This window comes from Pogona vitticeps, chromosome 1, assembly GCF_051106095.1.
Source record: "Pogona vitticeps strain Pit_001003342236 chromosome 1, PviZW2.1, whole genome shotgun sequence".
Taxonomy (NCBI): domain Eukaryota; kingdom Metazoa; phylum Chordata; class Lepidosauria; order Squamata; family Agamidae; genus Pogona; species Pogona vitticeps.
Genome location: NC_135783.1, coordinates 321,432,365 through 321,449,726, shown reverse-complemented (window position 1 = coordinate 321,449,726; position 17,362 = coordinate 321,432,365). Strand labels below are relative to the sequence as shown.

The 17,362-nt window shown below is 42.3% G+C and overlaps 1 long non-coding RNA gene across 2 annotated transcripts; it reads left to right on the top strand.

The window, feature by feature from the left end:
- The first annotated feature begins 7,655 nt into the window (after positions 1-7,655).
- LOC140703233 (uncharacterized) lies at positions 7,656-16,864 on the top strand. 2 transcript variants are annotated; one of them, XR_013545027.1, is made up of 6 exons: positions 7,656-8,147; positions 10,447-12,000; positions 12,943-13,065; positions 13,971-14,106; positions 14,193-14,263; positions 14,549-16,864. It is a non-coding gene; the product is annotated as an uncharacterized LOC140703233 (long non-coding RNA). The 2 variants fall into 2 exon arrangements; XR_013545031.1 differs by lacking the exon at positions 13,971-14,106.
- The last annotated feature ends 498 nt before the right edge of the window (positions 16,865-17,362 follow it).

The window sequence follows — 17,362 nt, the reverse complement described above, 5'->3', positions numbered from 1 at the left end:
TTTCCATCCCTGCTTTTTCCCAGCCAGCAGAGTAAGTGAAGGCCTGAATCTCACCAGTGAGAAAATTGCTTCCTAAAGTAGTCATAGATAAGGGAGGAAGGGAGGGACTTTAAACAGGCAAGAGACACAATTATTTTCAGTTCCATCTTAAAAGGTCAGTATGAAGACTCTCCTCTTGCTTTACACCACCTCAAATTTCTCTTCATTCATAGCCCTCTCTGCTGCTATCCATCAGCACAACAACAATGTTTATTCATGGACAAAAGAAGAACTGTTTATTTGGGTTGAATAAGAAAGATGGAAGAAACCTTCCAGACCACACTTTCCATCCTTTTTCTCTCCCCTTTTCCTTGGATTTGAAATTAGTGCTGTTGTGGCTTCCTTCTGCTGTTACTCTATGGCTGGGAGCATAATATTTGATGATGATTTTAGTCAATGGCTTTGCGGTATGAAAGGCAAGGGAGGTTTATATCTAAGGCACAGTGCACACATTTTTGTTCTCTTGGCCACCTTCCCCATTTTAAATTCCATCAAATCCTTTTTCTTTTAACATTTTTAATCCCACAAATGCCAGATTTAACATGAAGGATCCATGCAGGTGCCACTCTACCCTGTGACTGGGATCTTTTATCCACCCTGTGGTTGCCCTAAGAACATACAAATACCCCAATTTGGTTAATATTTACACAAAGACAGTGCACACCCACATGGTCAATATAGCTGCTGTTGTTCCTACTTGCAGTACTAGTGCAAAATTTTAACTACTGTACTTTGAAAATAGCATCCAGCTGTGTTATAACTGCAACTAATTTTGGGCCCCAATTCTGAGAAATTGTAAGAGAATTTCTCCTTTCTGTTGATAAAACCAGAGAAACTGTTCCCCCAGTTTCTCTAGTCACGAATGTCATGGAGAAATTCAAAAGGCTTTTTGCACTCCTCTGTAAACAGCAATACCTTCAGACAACTTAGCACTGCCATCTACTGGCTGCTCACTACTATGATTTCTAATCCTCTAAGAATTTACTCTTCAATCCGAATGAAGACGGCAGGCAAGAAATCAGAAGACTAAAACTCAAAATGGCAAGAATGAATGAACTAGAAGAGATCATAAATTGTAAGGATATATCACAGGAGATCAAGGCCAAGATCATCCACTCTTTTGTATTCCCAGTTACTATGTGCAGATGTGAAAGCTGGGTAGTGAAGAAAGCTGAAAGGAAAAAAAGGTTAATTCATTTGAAATGTGGTGCTGGAAGAGCCCCACAGAATTTACAGATACTCTTGATTGTCAGAAAGATGAATAATTAGGTCCCAGATGAAATCAAGCCTAAACTCTATATAGAGGCAAAAATGACAAAACTGAGCATGTCATGCTTTGGACACATCACGAGAAGTCAAGGCTTGCTGGGAAAAAAAACACTATTTCAGGAAACGTTTAAAGCAGCAGGAAAAGAGGCAGACCAATGATGAGATGAATTGACTCCATAAAGGAAGCCACCATCTGAAAAATTTGTAAGAGCTGAGCTGAGCTGTTAAGAAAAGGACATTTTGGAGAGCACGCATTCACAAGGTGGCCATAAGTAGGAGGCAACTTGACGGCTCATACGAGCATCAGCAACAACAAAGAAGATTCCGCCAGCTTTGATCTGCTGGAAAATGATGCTTGTTCTGGGAATGTCTCTTAAACTGCCCTTTTTTTACTGTCTTCATGTCATGGACTTTGATTAAGCCTCTTGAATCTGGACTTGATTTTTCCATCTGTATCACGAGTCTCTCTCTCTCTCTCTCTCTCTCTCTCTCTCTCTCTCTCTCTCTCTCTGGTCAGAAGCCATAGGTCATTGATAGAATAAAAGCCTTATATGTAGAAAATCAAAGGTTGATTCCCTGGCAGCGACATGAAAACAAATCAACCTCAGGCAGTATGGCTGATCAGCTTCTATTTGAACTCCCTGGATTCTGGTATAGTAGGCAGTAGTAGGCTAGGTAAACCAATTATCTGATCAAAGGAAGTAAAATGGTTTTAAAGTGGAAAGAACTGCAGTTTCCAGAATATCCCATCTATCATGTCAATGCCTGAGGTGTCCAGGGAGCTGTCATCTAAAAATGTAACCTTTTCCCTTTCTATATATTTTATAAGATTAAATGGGCTTCTTTAACATTTAATTCTACTTTCCTTTGACAGAGAAATAAAAAGTAAAGGGTCAGAAAAAGAATACTGGTATTAGCATGAAGAAACTTGAATGCAGACTTCCAAAGAATAGCAAGGAGAGACAAGAGGGCCTTCTTAAATGAACAATGCAAAGAAATAGAGGAAGATAACAGAAAGGGAAAGACCAGAGATCTGTTCAGGAAAATTGGACATATTAGAGGAACATTTTGCGCAAAGATGAACATGATAAAAGACAAAAATGGGAAGGACCTAACAGAAGCAGAAGACGTCAAGACGAGGTGGCAAGAATACACAGAGGAATTATATCAGAAAGATTTGGATATCCCGGACAACCCAGACAATGTAGTTGCTGACCTTGAGCCAGACATCCTGGAGAGCGAAGTCAAGTGGGCCTTAGAAAGCCTGGCTAACAACAAGGCCAGTGGAGGTGATGGCATTCCTGTTGAACTATTTAAAATCTTGAAAGATGATGCTGTTAAGGTGCTACATTCAATATGCCAGCAAGTTTGGAAAACTCAACAGTGGCCAGAGGATTGGAAAAGATCAGTCTACATCCCAATCCCAAAGAAAGGCAGTGCCAAAGAATGCTCCAACTACCGTACAATTGCACTCATTTCGCACGCTAGCAAGGTTATGCTCAAAATCCTCCAAGGTAGGCTTCAGCAGTATGTGGACCGAGAACTCCCAGAAGTACAAGCTGGTTTCCGAAGAGGCAGAGGAACTCGAGACCAAATTGCTAACTTGCGCTGGATTATGGAGAAAGCCAGAGAGTTCCAGAAAAATATCTACTTCTGCTTCATTGACTATGCGAAAGCCTTTGACTGTGTGGACCACAGCAAACTATGGTAAGTTCTTAAAGAAATGGGAGTGCCTGACCACTTTATCTGTCTCCTGAGAAACCTATATGTGGGACAGGAAGCAACAGTTAGAACTGGTCATGGAACAACTGAGTGGTTCAAAATTGGGAAAGGAGTACGGCAAGGCTGTATATTGTCCCCCAGCTTATTTAACTTATACGCAGAATACATCATGCGGACGGCTGGACTGGAAGAAACCCAAGCTGGAATTAAGATTGCCGGAAGAAATATCAACAACCTCCGATATGCAGATGATACCACTCTGATGGCAGAAAGTGAGGAGGAATTAAAGAACCTTGTAATGAGAGTGAAAGAGGAGAGTGCAAAAAACGGTCTGAAACTCAACATCAAAAAAACTAAGATCATGGCCACTGGTCCCATCACCTCCTGGGAAATAGAAGGGGAAGATATGGAGGCAGTGTCAAATTTTATCTTCCTGGGCTCCATGATCACTGCAGATGGAGACAGCAGCCCTGAAATTAAAAGACGCCTTCTTCTTGGGAGGAAAGCGATGACAAATCTTGACAGCATCTTGAAAAGCAGAGACATCACCTTGCCAACAAAAGTCCGAATAGTCAAAGCTATGGTTTTTCCTGTCGTGATGTATGGAAGCGAGAGCTGGACCATAAAGAAAGCAAACCGCCGAAGAATTGATGCCTTTGAATTGTGGTGCTGGAGGAGGCTCTTGAGAATCCCCTGGACTGCAAGGAGAACAAACCTATCAGTTCTAAAGGAAATCAACCCTGAATGCTCACTTGAAGGACAGATCCTGAAGCTGAGGCTCCAGTACTTTGGCCATCTCATGAGAAGAAAAGAGTCCTTGGAAAAAACCTTGATGTTAGGAAGGTGTGATGGCAAGAGGAGAAGGGGACGACCGAGGATGAGATGGCTGGACAGTGTCTGCGAAGCAACCAACATGAACCTGACACAACTCCGGGAGGCAGTAGAAGACAGGAGGGCCTGGCGTGCTCTGGTCCATGGGGTCACGAAGAGTCGGACACGACTAAACGACTAAACACACACACACATTAGCATGAAGAAACATCCCAAAAAAAAGCACATAGTTTTTTGAACAAGAACTTTTGTTAGATCTAGGTGTTCAAAATGAAAAAGTAGAGTTCAGAAAATATTTGTGCCTGCTAAAGTGCATCTTATAAAGATGGTAGGGGAGGAAAACCTATGCTTGTATTATAATAATTGAATTGGTTCCAGATTGTGAGCCAGATGCAGCTGGCTGGCAGAGTGGTCAGCCTCCCAGGGCAGGATAAATGTTCTCCCCATTCCAAACACCTGGGCCCATAGAGAAGAAGAGGGGCCAGACACACCCCTCAGATGGGGAAGGTGCTCTGGCCGGGCTAGAAATAGGAGGGGGAGATGAGAGCTCAGAGGAGGAAGAACACTCTGACACTTGGCAGGACGCCCTGGAATCCCTCATTGAGGAGAGCAAAGCCTCGTTACCAGGAGAGGAGCTGGGAGGGAGCCGGAGGGAAGGCTGATAACGTGGCATCCAGACCCTGAGAGGGTAAGCAAAGGGGCTGGGAAGGAGAGAACGTGGCCTTGGCTCCTGTCCTTCCCCAGTTGCTTCCTCAAGCCGTATCCCTGGACTCCAGGGAAGCCAGGAGGGGCTCCCGCCTACCCTAATTGAGCAGTTTTTTCTATGTGGACATTTCTGCTTAGCTGACCAGGGAATGAAGTAACTCCTGGCCAGCTGGGGACGACTCCGTTGCCAGGACGAAGGCCAGAGGCTCGAGGAAGGAGCCCAGCCAACCTCGAAACGGAGAGGCTGAAGGGGCCTGAGCCTGCAGAGACATTCATTTCTGTTTCTTCGCTCTGCAAGCCAGAGGGGCATGCGGACTGGAGGTGCAGCCAACCTCCAGGGGGTGGCCCTGGACTAGATTCTGCTATTGCCCAAAAGGGCTTGGTGCTGCAAGGAACCCCAGCACCCCCACACCCTACAGGGGCCGACTCTGCAAGAACTTGTGTTTATGCATCATCTTTCCACCTTTCTTTGTTCCCAGTAAAGTCCTAATTCTACCATAATTTACTGTCTTGTCATGGAGGGAGCAGCGGAGGGGGGGGTGTCGCTCACACAGATATATCTTCTTTTCCTCTAGTGATTATCAGGTGGCATAAATGGTTGACCATCACCCCACTATATCTTGACAACCCTGTGAGGTAGGTCAGGCTCAGAGTGGCTAGCTGGCTGCAGGTCACTCTGTGAGTTTCATGGTACAGTGGTACCTCGCAAGACGACCCCGCTAAATGATGAATCCACATAATGATGACTTTTTGTGACCGCTATAGCGATTCACAAAACAGTCATTCCAATGGGGGATTTTCGCTGGACGTTGATTTGGTCTGTGCTTCTAAAACCGTTTGTTCGTAAGGCGACGATTTTTACAGCTGATCGTCGGCTTTGCAAAATGGCTGCCCTGTGTTTTCCGGACCCATGCTTCAGAGGACAACCATTTTTACAGCTGATTGGCGCTCACAAAATGGCCTCCCTATGGGCGATCTTCGCTGGACGACAAGGCATTTCCCCTATTGGAATGCATTAAACGGGTTTCAATGCATTCCAATGGGGAAACGGATTTCGCATGACGACGATTTCACTCAACAGCAATTTCAGTGGAACAGATTATCGTCATCATGCGGGGCTCCACTGTACAGTGGGAAGAAAAACCTCGATCTTCAAAGTCCCAGTCTATGCTGTAATCATTCATACTGGCTCCTGGCTGGAGTGGATTAGAATTGTACTTTGTACAAAGGTATTATGTTGGTAGATGGCATGAAGGGGATATCAGATTCTGCCTCTGATACCAGGTCAGACTCTTTGCTCATCTTGCTCACCATTGTCTGTTCTGGTTGGCTGCAGTTCCCCAGGATTCTATTTATTTATTTATTTATTTATTTGATTTTTACCCCGCCCCTCTAGACCATGTCTACTTGGGGCGGCAGGGAGTCATTTATATCAGTTGTTGCTTTATCTTTCTAACTGGAAACCCCAGGGAAGATACCTCCTCCACTAAAAACAGGCACTTTGGTGAGGTTTGCTTCTTTACATACAAAATATGTGTTCCTTCTGTTCCTTTGTGGTTGCAAGGAGGAGACAGGGAATAGCCACTTCCTTTTAAATCACAGTTTGAAACTTAAACGGTGGTTAATCTGAACAGTGGTTTGTTGACACATAGGGCTAAATCAGTTGTTAATCCTGTCGGCTTTTGGTTGTAATTAAATGTACAGTAGGACTCCCATATCCACAGGATCGTTATCCATGGGTTCAGTTATTCAAGGTCTGAAAATATCGAAAATATTAAAAGAAAAAAAAAACCTATTTTCACATTTATTACCAAAACCAGCCACTAGAGGGAGCAGAGACCATGCTAGGAATACTTGTTAGTTTAGAATATATACCGTGTTTCCCTGAAAATAAGACAGGGTCCTATATTAAGTTTTGCTCCAAAAACACATTAGGGCTTATTTTCAGGGGATTTTTTTTCATGTACAATCTACATTTATTCAAATATTGTCATGTTGTCTTCTGGTTTCTGCACAATGATGGAGGGCGGGGTTTCACTTAACTGGGGCTTATTTTGGGGGCAGGGCTTATATTACGAGCATCCTGAAAAATTATACTAGGGCTTAATTTTCAGGTTAGGTCTTATTTTTGGGGAAACAGGGTAGCATGGTTGCTAGTGGTCTGTTCTGGTAATGCATGCATAAATAATTTTTTTGTGCTTTCCTTTCCTTTTGCCCATGCTGTACATTCTATAATGTTCATTGTTTTATGCAGTTTTCAGTATCCACAGTGGGGCTTGGAACCAATCCCCAGCAGCTATGGGGGGGAACCTACTGCATATAACTTCTAACTTGCAGTACAGTAGCTTGAAGCATATTAATTAAAAAATTTGGTAGAGTTAAATTTGATACTGTCCCTTATGTGTGTTTTGTGCTAGCAACTGATAGTAAAATAATCACATGTGCTTTGGATTAAAAATTGCAAAAGATTTACTATTTAGAAACATATTTAAAACATAACATATCCCATAGTGTTTAGACATTTGATATTTGTCATACATGTTCTTTACTTATCGATAGACATATTTTCTCTAGTACTGTATATAATTACCTCTCACCTTGTTATACTATTATATTTTTGTAAACCCTATCTGGCCCTATTAAATCCTGTCAGTTACACCTTTATTCCCTGTCAGGTCTATTACATATTTAAGTCCGTCTCATATTGGACCCTGTCACGATCTGACCTTATCAATGTTTGTAATTGTCCCTTTCTGACCTATTACATGTCTGCCTCTGCCTGACAGACTTCTAACTGACACTTGCGTTATACAGCTGCCTGGCTGACTTCACACACATTCTGATTGATCAGAATGCTATGGTATGCAAATATAACATTCTGGTTTTTCATAGCAAACACATTTAAGCATACATATACACATATTGTGTCGTATAATTATATATACCAACAAATCCTTACTAGAATAGATCCACTGAATGAATGAGATGTGTTAAACAGAAATGGGAGCTTCACAGTCATCTCCCAGGGGAGATGAATATGAAGCTCGCCATTACTGGTGACCAATCTGATTGGATTCTCTCCCCCCCGCCCCTGCTCACTTAATGCTTTCAGCATGCCACGTCAATTGTAGAAGTAGCCCAACTGGGTCTTCCCCACCTCCCTGAGCTGCTGACCAATCCGGTGAGGGGGGTGGAATGACAGGTCTCCCGACTTAGCTGCTGACTGGTTAGCAGTGCAGGGAGGTGGGGAAGCCCCAATCGGGATACTTCCGTGATTGATGCGTGCTGTGCAACAAGTAGTAAGTGGATACCCAATTCGGGGGGAAGGGTCCAATCGGACTGGCCACGTGCCCCTCAGGAGATGAATACAAGGCTCCTATCTCTAGTGTTGAATCAACATTTATGTAAGTCTAATTGATTCAAAGGGTTTATTGTAATAAGAACAATTAATGGATTTAGCTCATAGGCTGCCAGTGTGTAACTCCAAGAAAAGCTAACCGATTGCTCTTTCACCAGCAGGCAAAGGCCCTTTTATTCAGACAGACCCGTGAATTGACTGCTGAAGGAGGGGCTCTTAACAGGTGGTAGTATACTTTCAACTCTGATGTGCTTTTCAAATGGCCTTTAACTCAATTGTGTTTTAATTTTACAATCGGTTTCCTTGCCTTTTAACATTACTGTGAGTTTTACACTTGGTTTTTAAAAATGCTGTTGTCACTTGCTTTGTGTATCAAGACACAAACTGGACCTGGCCACACACTGGACCTGGTGTTCTCCACAGAGCAGAGTGAGTGTGCTCCAATGGTGACTGACTTTGTGTCTGTCCCTTGTCATGGACGGATAACTGCCTAATCAAATTCAATCTCGCTGTGACTCTCCCCCCCCCCCGTGGGGAGCAAGGACCTATTGTTATGGTCCGCCCTTGAAGGTTACTGGATCCTATAGGATTTCAGGATACCATGAGAGGGATTCCAGTTCTGGTGGATATCTGGTTGGCTGCCGCCACTAGGGCTGTTCACACAATTGCACCTAAACAACCTCTCCGGTGCAGAGATTTGCTCTTTGCCCTGGTTTGATCCAGAGCTGCAATTAATGGAGCGAAATAGAAGGCTAGAGCACATATGGAGGCAGAACCTGACGGAAAAGAACCAAATTGCTGCCAGGATGGTGACTAACCTCTACCAATCTAAGGGGAAGGCTGCTAGTTGATCTTACTTTGCTGTCCAGATAAGCGGAGCTTCTAATCAGCAGTCGGAACTTTTTCCGTATAGTTCATGATCTTTCCCAAACTGGTCATAGTGATTGGCCTCCCTCTAGCATCTCACCTGACCAATTTGAAGCCTTTAAAAAACCAAAAGTGGAGGCCATCTGCCAGGATCTTACTCCCTATTTGGACTACAGTGATGCCTCGCAAGACGATTGCCTCAGGGGACGGAAAACCCGCAAGACGATTGGTTTTTGCGATCCCTATGGTACCTCGCAAGATAGTTTTTTCTATGGCCGTGCTTCTCAAGACTTTTTTTTTCAAGACAGATGCTTCGCAAGATGAATAAATTTCATTCATCTTGCGAGGTTCTCATCCTGGGGAGGCTCTCCAAGCTGGGAATCGGTGGTCTGGTACTTGCCTGGCTCCGATCCTTCTTGGAGGACCCTCCCCAGAGAGTGCAGATTGGAGAGAGTTTCTCGGCCCCGTGGAGCCTCAACTGTGGGGTCCCGCAGGGCATGACTATCTCTCCAATGCTGTTTAACATCTATATGAGGCCACTGGGAGGGGTCATCAGGGGATGTGGGGCTTCATGTCATCAGTACACTGATGATACTGAACTCTACATCTCGTTTTTTCCAAAAACAGTGGATGCTGTCTCGTCCCTTGAGCGTTGCCTGGGGGCTGTTCAGCAATGGATGCAGGAAAACAGACTGAGGCCGAATCCAGGAAAGATGGAGGTCCTTCGGGTGGGCACCCCAGACATCAGTGCTCTGGGAAACAACCCTCTCTTTTGTGTGTGGGGGAGTCTTACCATCAAGAGTGAGGTTTGCAGCTTGGCTATACATCTGGACCCGGTGCTCACCATGGAGACCCAGGTGTCATCAGTGGTCCGTTCGGCACATTTCCACCTTCGGCGGATTGCCCAGCTGCGTCCCTATCTTGATGTAGGGGCTCTCACCACTTTGGTCCATGTGCTCGTAGTCTCAAGATTAGACTACTGTAATGTGCTCTTCGTGGGGCTGCCTTTGAGATTGACGTGGAAACTTCAGATGGTACAAAATGCCGTGGCCAGACTTCTAACTGGGGTGAAGAGGCATCAACATATTTCCCCCACGCTGGCTGCCTTGCATTGGTTGCCCATTTGTTTCCGCGTTGATTTAAAGGTTCTTACAATTACTTATAAAGCCCTAAATGGTTTAGGACCTCAATATCTGGCAGAGCACCTTCTCCCACTCAGTTCTGCCAGAGACACTCATTCTAGCCAGGTCAGGCAATTGAGGGGCCTAACAATGAGGGAGACCCGGAAGGAAAGAACAAGGAACCAGGCCTTCTTGGCAGTGTCCCCTTGCCTCTGGAACAACTTGCCCGTAGAGATCCGCCTGGCTCCCTCTCTGGATGTCTTTAGAAGTAAACTTAAGACATGACTATTTAGGCAGGCTTTCCCTCCTGCTGTATTTTAATATTTACATTTTTACATCTTGGATTTTTGCATGTTCATTTGTTTTATTGTTTTTAAATTTTGTAATGCTGCCCAGAGTAGACTATCTGTCTAGATGGGCAGGGTATAAATCTAAAAATAAATAAATAAATAAAATGTTCTGGAAGAAAAGTGGGAAAATAAATAAACAATGCCTGCCTCACAACCTCTCTTTTGAAATTTGTTTATTTTGAAGAAACCATGATTAAAATTTAACACAGCTGACGCAGAAATGGAAGCACCTGGATTTTTCTTTGCAGGCACTCCAAAGTTCCCCATAGCTCATATTTATCAGTGGTAAGCTACAGTTTGTACTTGTGAATGTACCCTTCATTTTCAGTTCAAGAGTGATTACTGTTCTCACAATTTTATCAATAATTCCTGATACACATGGATCTATGTACATTAACAATAATTAACAATTAAAAAGGTGCTTATCACTTTTCATCAAAGCTTTTTGGAGTTCAGAGTTTCAATTAATTAATTAGTCTAACAGATGGATCAACTAAACATTGCTGCCCTACAATTTATATATTCTTTATGAAGACTGTTAAAGCAAAAAACTCCAATTATTATATTTAAGAATTTCAAACAGTATTACTGTATTTGCTTGAGTAAAACTCTAATTAACATGACTAATAGTAATGTTCCTCTGTGATTTAGCTTGCCAAAAAAGTAATGGGACTAATTGTCCAATCAAAGGTGGTGAATATGCAGAAAATTACATACAACTTAGATTTGTTCAGTTTTTTAAAATCTTGATAAAATTGTGAGAACTACATTTTACAGTTCTACAGGCCGAAAAAAATTCCATTTGGGCAGTCAACATGTATTATGAAAACCATGAAAGTAACAAATTACAAGTAATCCTAGTTACTTACAAGTAGTTACTTTCTGGTATAAAGATGTTCAGAAGTTGAATTTCAGAAATGATTTAACAAATAAGAACAGTTAAATTATTAGGTAATAAATAACACATTATCATCACTTAAAGGGGCATTTTAATACACTTTAGAATTTTGACAGGATTTTTTAAAGCTTCCTGTTATTCTTATATCAAGCCTGAGTTTTCCCACAAGTGAAGTAGCACTGAACTGACAAGATATGGTAAGCATTCGAACTAATAGTGTATCAATTTAGCATTACAGTTCTCATAATTTAGCACTACAGCTAAATACTTAAACTAGAAGAAGTTTTTTAAAAAATGCAATGTACAAATTTAAGTTCTAGTCCATACCAGTGTAAACGGAAGGCAGGCAACAAAGAGTAGGTTTCACTCCCATGCCATGTCCCACATCATCAGTGATGTTATCTGGACATACCTAACAACAGCCTTAAGGGTCCAGTATAAGTGATCAAACAAGCCAAAACCAACACAAAATAATACAAGCAAAACACTGCCAAAAAAACAAACATAAAAAACAAAAAACAAAAAACCCCACAATGAACAAAGTATATTACATACTTTCCCCCAAAAGATCTGATCTGCTTGTGATTAGTGCTAATTTTGTATAGTTGGTGGAACAAATATCGAAAGGAAAAGTAAGAAATACTGCACAAACAGCAGGACAACTAAACTATGATTGTTTTTATTTCTTGCCTTTGTAGTTTATGCTTTCAAAGAGGGGAGAACTTCATAGAATTCATAGAATCTAGAATCACAGAAAAGTGAAGTTGGAAGGGGGCCTACAAGGCCATGAAATCTAACTCTCTGCTCAATGCAGGAATACAATCAAAGCATAACTGCCAGGTGATTATCTAAGTTTTTCTTGAATGCCTCTAGTGCTAGAGCACTCATCAACTCCTGAGGTAACTGGTTCCACTCTTGTACTGCTCTAACAGTTAGGAAATGTGTTAAAGTTTGAGTTTTTGTAGGATTTTATTATGTCTATTATATTGTTGTCTTTTTATTATGTATGTAAGCCGCCCCAAGTAGACTTTGTCTAGGGGGGTGGGGTACAAGTATAATAAAAGTAAAGTAAGGAAGGAAGTTTTTCCTAATATTCAATTGAAATCTAGCTTCCTTTAACTTGAGCCCATTGTTGTGTGTCCTGCACTCTGAGATGATCGAGAACAGATCCTGCCTCTCCTCTGTATGAGAGCCTTTCAAATATTTGAGAAGTGCTGTCATATCACCCCTCAGTCTTCTTTTCTCAAAGCTAAACATGCCCAGTTCTTTCAGCCTTTCCTCATAAGGCTTGGTTTCCAGCCCCCTGATCATCCTTGTTGCCCTCCTCTGAACTTGTTCCAATTTGTTCGCATCCTTCTTGAAGTGTGGTGTCCAGAGGGTTCTATGGCCTGTTTTTAAAAAATACATTTGAATTTCCATTGTCTAGAAGGGAAATCTTGATTTTCAAAATAAAGCATTTTGTATTTTAGCTTATAAGCTGGTGCCCTCCAGGTATGTTGAGCAATCCTCTGCCATCACCCTCGGCTGGCAGTCAGTGGTGTTTTTGAGCAGTGGTCCCCAACCTTGGGCCTCCAGATGTTCTTGGACTACAACTCCCAGAAGCCTTCACCACCACCTCTGCTGACCAGGATTTCTGGGAGTTGAAGTCCAAGGTTGGGGACCACTGTTTTTGAGGACATGGAAGTCTCCAAATTAGTGAAGTAAAGTGTCACATGCTGGATCTGCATAAATGTCAGGGATGTTTTTATCTGTTCCTAGTGTCTTGTCTCATTCATGTTGCAGAGCTGCAGATATTCTGAAGTCCTCTGAGTCTGAGGCTCGAACCAGATGATACAGATGGCACATGGCCAAAAGTGGAGCAGACATATTTTTATCCTAGCCGAAGCTTGCCTCACTCCACATGTTGTAAGTTAAATTTCACTTCAAAACTTACTGCTAGCAGAGGTTGGGTAGCCACCCAAGAGGGTTGCTTTAGCAGTGGGTTATACCTGCTTCTGCAGAGAGCTGCTCTCAATGACTCTTGGGATCCCTTACAGCTCGACAGTTTTATGATTCTGTTCTATACCATTGCTATCATTGCAAGGGATTATGGGAGATATTGTTTAAGCCATGTGCTACATGTGTTTCTGACAGCCATCTCATTCTGACCCCCAAATAGGTTATCTCACTAATTGTCTAGAATTCTTCTATGGTTAATCCTACTATGTTTATGCAACTATTTGCTCTTCAGTCTTTTACATAAATAAGAATAGAAATACATGCTCACAGCTTGAAGCAGTTACATTTTTGGATTACAATTCCCAGATTCTCCCGGCCAGAATGGCCAATGACTCTGTTCATGTTACACATGAATGTGAGCAAGAAAAGATGGGCAGTTTCTTTCTTGCAGGGCAGGGGAAGGACCTTTAACAGAGGGCAGCTGGGACCAGGGCGACATACAAGGAAGGCTTTTCAATCCCTTTTGATGCCTGCTGTGTTTCTGTTCGAAATCCCCACACAAGCAGCTTTGCCTGCATTGTGGGATTCCGTTCTTTTATCTTCACTAACACAGAGAGCTGTAAGTAGCAATTTTGGCACCCAGGGCAGGCAACACAAAAAGCTCTCCTCTGTAATTCATAATGTGAAAATAACACAAGAAGTAATCACAGCGCTGAACCCTTTGCCAGCATCTCCCCTCCTCCACAGGGCATCAGCAGCACTGTCAGAGCTACACAAACAAATAAATAAAATGTGTTTTAGGTAAATAAACATACCCTATACATATATAGACCAGGGCTAACAGATGATACCACTCTAACAGACATATATAGCTGGAAGCTGGAAGGGACCCTGTGGATCATCAAGTATATATATGCCATGGACTTGTCTTCTAACAGGGGAGCCCTAGTCTATCTCTGATCAAGTTACACCAGTCCTCCACCTGGTATTCACCTCTTCTATGTCCAGGTTAGAGATCTGATCTACTCTGCTATGGGTATACCTACCTTTCACTGCATCAATATACTGACCATCTTCCATCTGTTCTCTGATAGCTTGCCAATGATTTGACTTGGAAGCCCAGTCTGCCACTGTCTTTACCTGTTGCAGGAGACCAGGCTAACAGGTCAGTCTTGAAAGTATGGGGGGGGGGGAAGTGGTCCACATCAATTTGGCACCTTGAGGCAACTCCTCTGCTATCTCCATGCTAGTGATTGTAATGAAAACACATATCTTGAATATTTTAGAGGATGACAAGTGAGGGGAATGATAGTGGGAAAGGGGGGTACTTATGAGAATGGTAAAGTACTCTTTCTTCTGCAGGTTCCCCATCACAAATTGCCCATTACATGTTTGCCTTTGTTCTTGAAAAATGGTGGACAGAGTTTTATTACACAAATCCATTTCTTAGACTTTCAGAGCTGGAAAGGGACCCTATGGATGATCCAGTCCAGCCCCTGTCAAGGAGGCACAGTGGAGAATCGAACTCCCAACCTCTGGCTCTGCAGCTGGATACCTAAACCAGTGAGCTATCCAGCAATTCATTTAAAAACATATGCTTACGTGCTGTGCAATGGTGGCTGTTCAGGATCCTATTATGGATTTTTCTAAGCAGAAGCATGTTTCGTAAGGAAAGCCTTGAGGGACAGAATGGAAGGAGAGTGAATAGTTAACCTTGAAAGAACTGGTTGTTTCCATTTTGAAGGGGTGGGGGAAGAGTACGATGGGTGCTGAATATTCAACACACAAGCAGCAGTTGGATTTTGATAGAAATCTTAAACAGTTTATAAAGCTTTATATCTGCCCACACGTTCCCACCAGGAATTCACTGAGGGCTTCACTCGATAGCTGAATTGGGTGAGGCTGGATTTGGCTAAATAGGGTCCCTTAAGGTCACACAGAAATGCATGGTTCAATCCTTGCATCCACATATATTGATTGGGTGATTTTCCATCGGGCAACAACTCCACACCTCATTTGAAGCAGCCTTGTTTAGCACAATCAAGGTTTTCCTTCTGTTTAAAAGAAGTTTCTTTTTAAAGGGAAAGATTTCTCAAAATCATTAAATGGCTGGCTGGCTGGCCCTTTGGAGAAGCAGATTAACAGTCTTGAGAAATGGAAATCTTCCAGTCAGGCAGGGGAGAGTGGATGTTTTGCATTTCTTCTTAACTGTCGCTAACCTATCAGGGATGCTTTGAAAAGGGATTTTTTTAAAAGCCCTGTCAAAGCATCACTGATAAGCTGTATCAGAATCATTAAGAAGAATTGGAAAGCTTCCCTTCTCTGCCTCTCCAAAGGTGAACTGTAAGGAAGATTTAACAGGAAAGATTCCCATTTTTCAAGAGCATTAACAGGTTCTTGCAAAGGGACAGCCGGTCAGCTGCTAGGCAGCTACTTTGGTTTGATCCCAGTGATCATGCACACTTGAATCAGACCAAAATGGAGTGATCCTACCTGCACCTAAAAAAACAATAGTGCCTGATAGGGACGCCAAAAGGGTTGGGTAGGAATGCTCTGGGGACAGAGTGGTTTGTGCTGACAATTACACTGTCTGGTCACTGGCAAAAGGAGCAAACCAGCTGATCCTCAGAGAGAACCAAACAGTGGGACCACTACCTGTGTTGTCATGTGTTTGGTTAAATAGAAAGGCCAGGATAAGTTTCTTGGCATGTATATTTCCACAGAGCATGTGTTCATGTTCATTTCTGCCACCTACTAGCATTATAATTCTTTTCTTACAATACTCCACTACCACAAGAACAGATTTAAGGAACTAGATTTGGTGGACAGAGTGCCAAAGAACTATGGATGGAGGCTTGTAACATTGTACAGGAGGCAGCAACAAAAACCATCCCAAAGAAAAGGAAATGCAAGAAAGCAAAGTGGCTGTTCAACGAGGCCTTACAAATAGCAGAGAAGAGAAGGGAAACAAAATGCAAGGGAGATAGGGAAAGTTACAGAATGCAGACTTCCAAAGAATAGCAAGGAGAGACAGGAGGGCATTCTTAAACGAACAGTGCAAAAAAAAATATATAGAAGAAAATAACAGAAAAGGAAAAAACCAGAGATCTGTTCAAGAAAACTGGAGATATTTAAGGGAACATTTTGTGCAAAGGTGGACATGTTAAAGGACAAAATGTTGAGATTTTGATGTGAATGTATTAAATATTAATGTTGTATAGTTAAATGTAAAATGGCTGATGACTGATTTTACCTGAGTCATTGTACTGATTGATTGATTGATTGATTGATTGATTGATTGATTGATTGATTGATTGATTGATTGATTGATTGATTGATTGATTGATTGATTCATTCATTCATTCATTCATTCATTCATTCATTAGATTTCTATCCTGCCCCTTTAGACAAAGTCTACTCCGGGCAGGTTCCATTAAACATTGAACTAAAACAGTTAAAACAATTCAGGTGTGTATCAAGGATTAAGACTTAATGTTGTACAGCTATGGACATGATAAAACTTTCTGTAACAGAAAATGAAGTAATGCATCTTTTGATTGGTCACAGAACTGTACATAAGTCATGTGTAAAATGAACGTCTCTATCTGTTGTAAGTCGGATAACTTTTTCCTGTGCTGTATGTTGCTTCATGTCATGTTATGCTGCCAGAGGAATGTCTATTCTTTATGTATATATGTAAATAGACTAAGTTGGTTTTACTCTCAGTGTTATAGTGTCATAAGTATCTCTGTTAACCAATATCTCCTTACTCGGCTGATGTTATGAGAATACAAGTTATAATCAAAATTCTCAACAAAAAAATGGTAGGGATCTAACAGAAGCAGAAGACATCAAGAAGAGGTGGCAAGAATGCACAGAGGAATTACAGTGGTGCCTACACTTACGAACACCCCTACCTATGAACATTTCGACTTACGAACAGCTCTGCTCAAAAATTTTCATTGACTTGCGAGTGGAGCTTCGACGTAAGAACAGAAAAAGGCAGGGGGGAAAGGCAGGAAATTCAAACAGTTGGTGGCGAAGAGGCTGCTGTTTTGCCCCAACAGTTAGAGCAGGGGGGCAGAGAACTTTTTTTACTCCTGCGGGGCAGTAGGAGGAAGGAGAGGTGGGGGTAGCTCCGGATCACCACTGAGCGCAGAAGCCAGTGCACTCCCTGCCCATCCCTGGTGCGGGTCTACTCGTGAGTAAGGCCCACCAAAGGCCATCCAATGGGGCTTTTTGTGTGCTTTAATTTTTTTTTGTA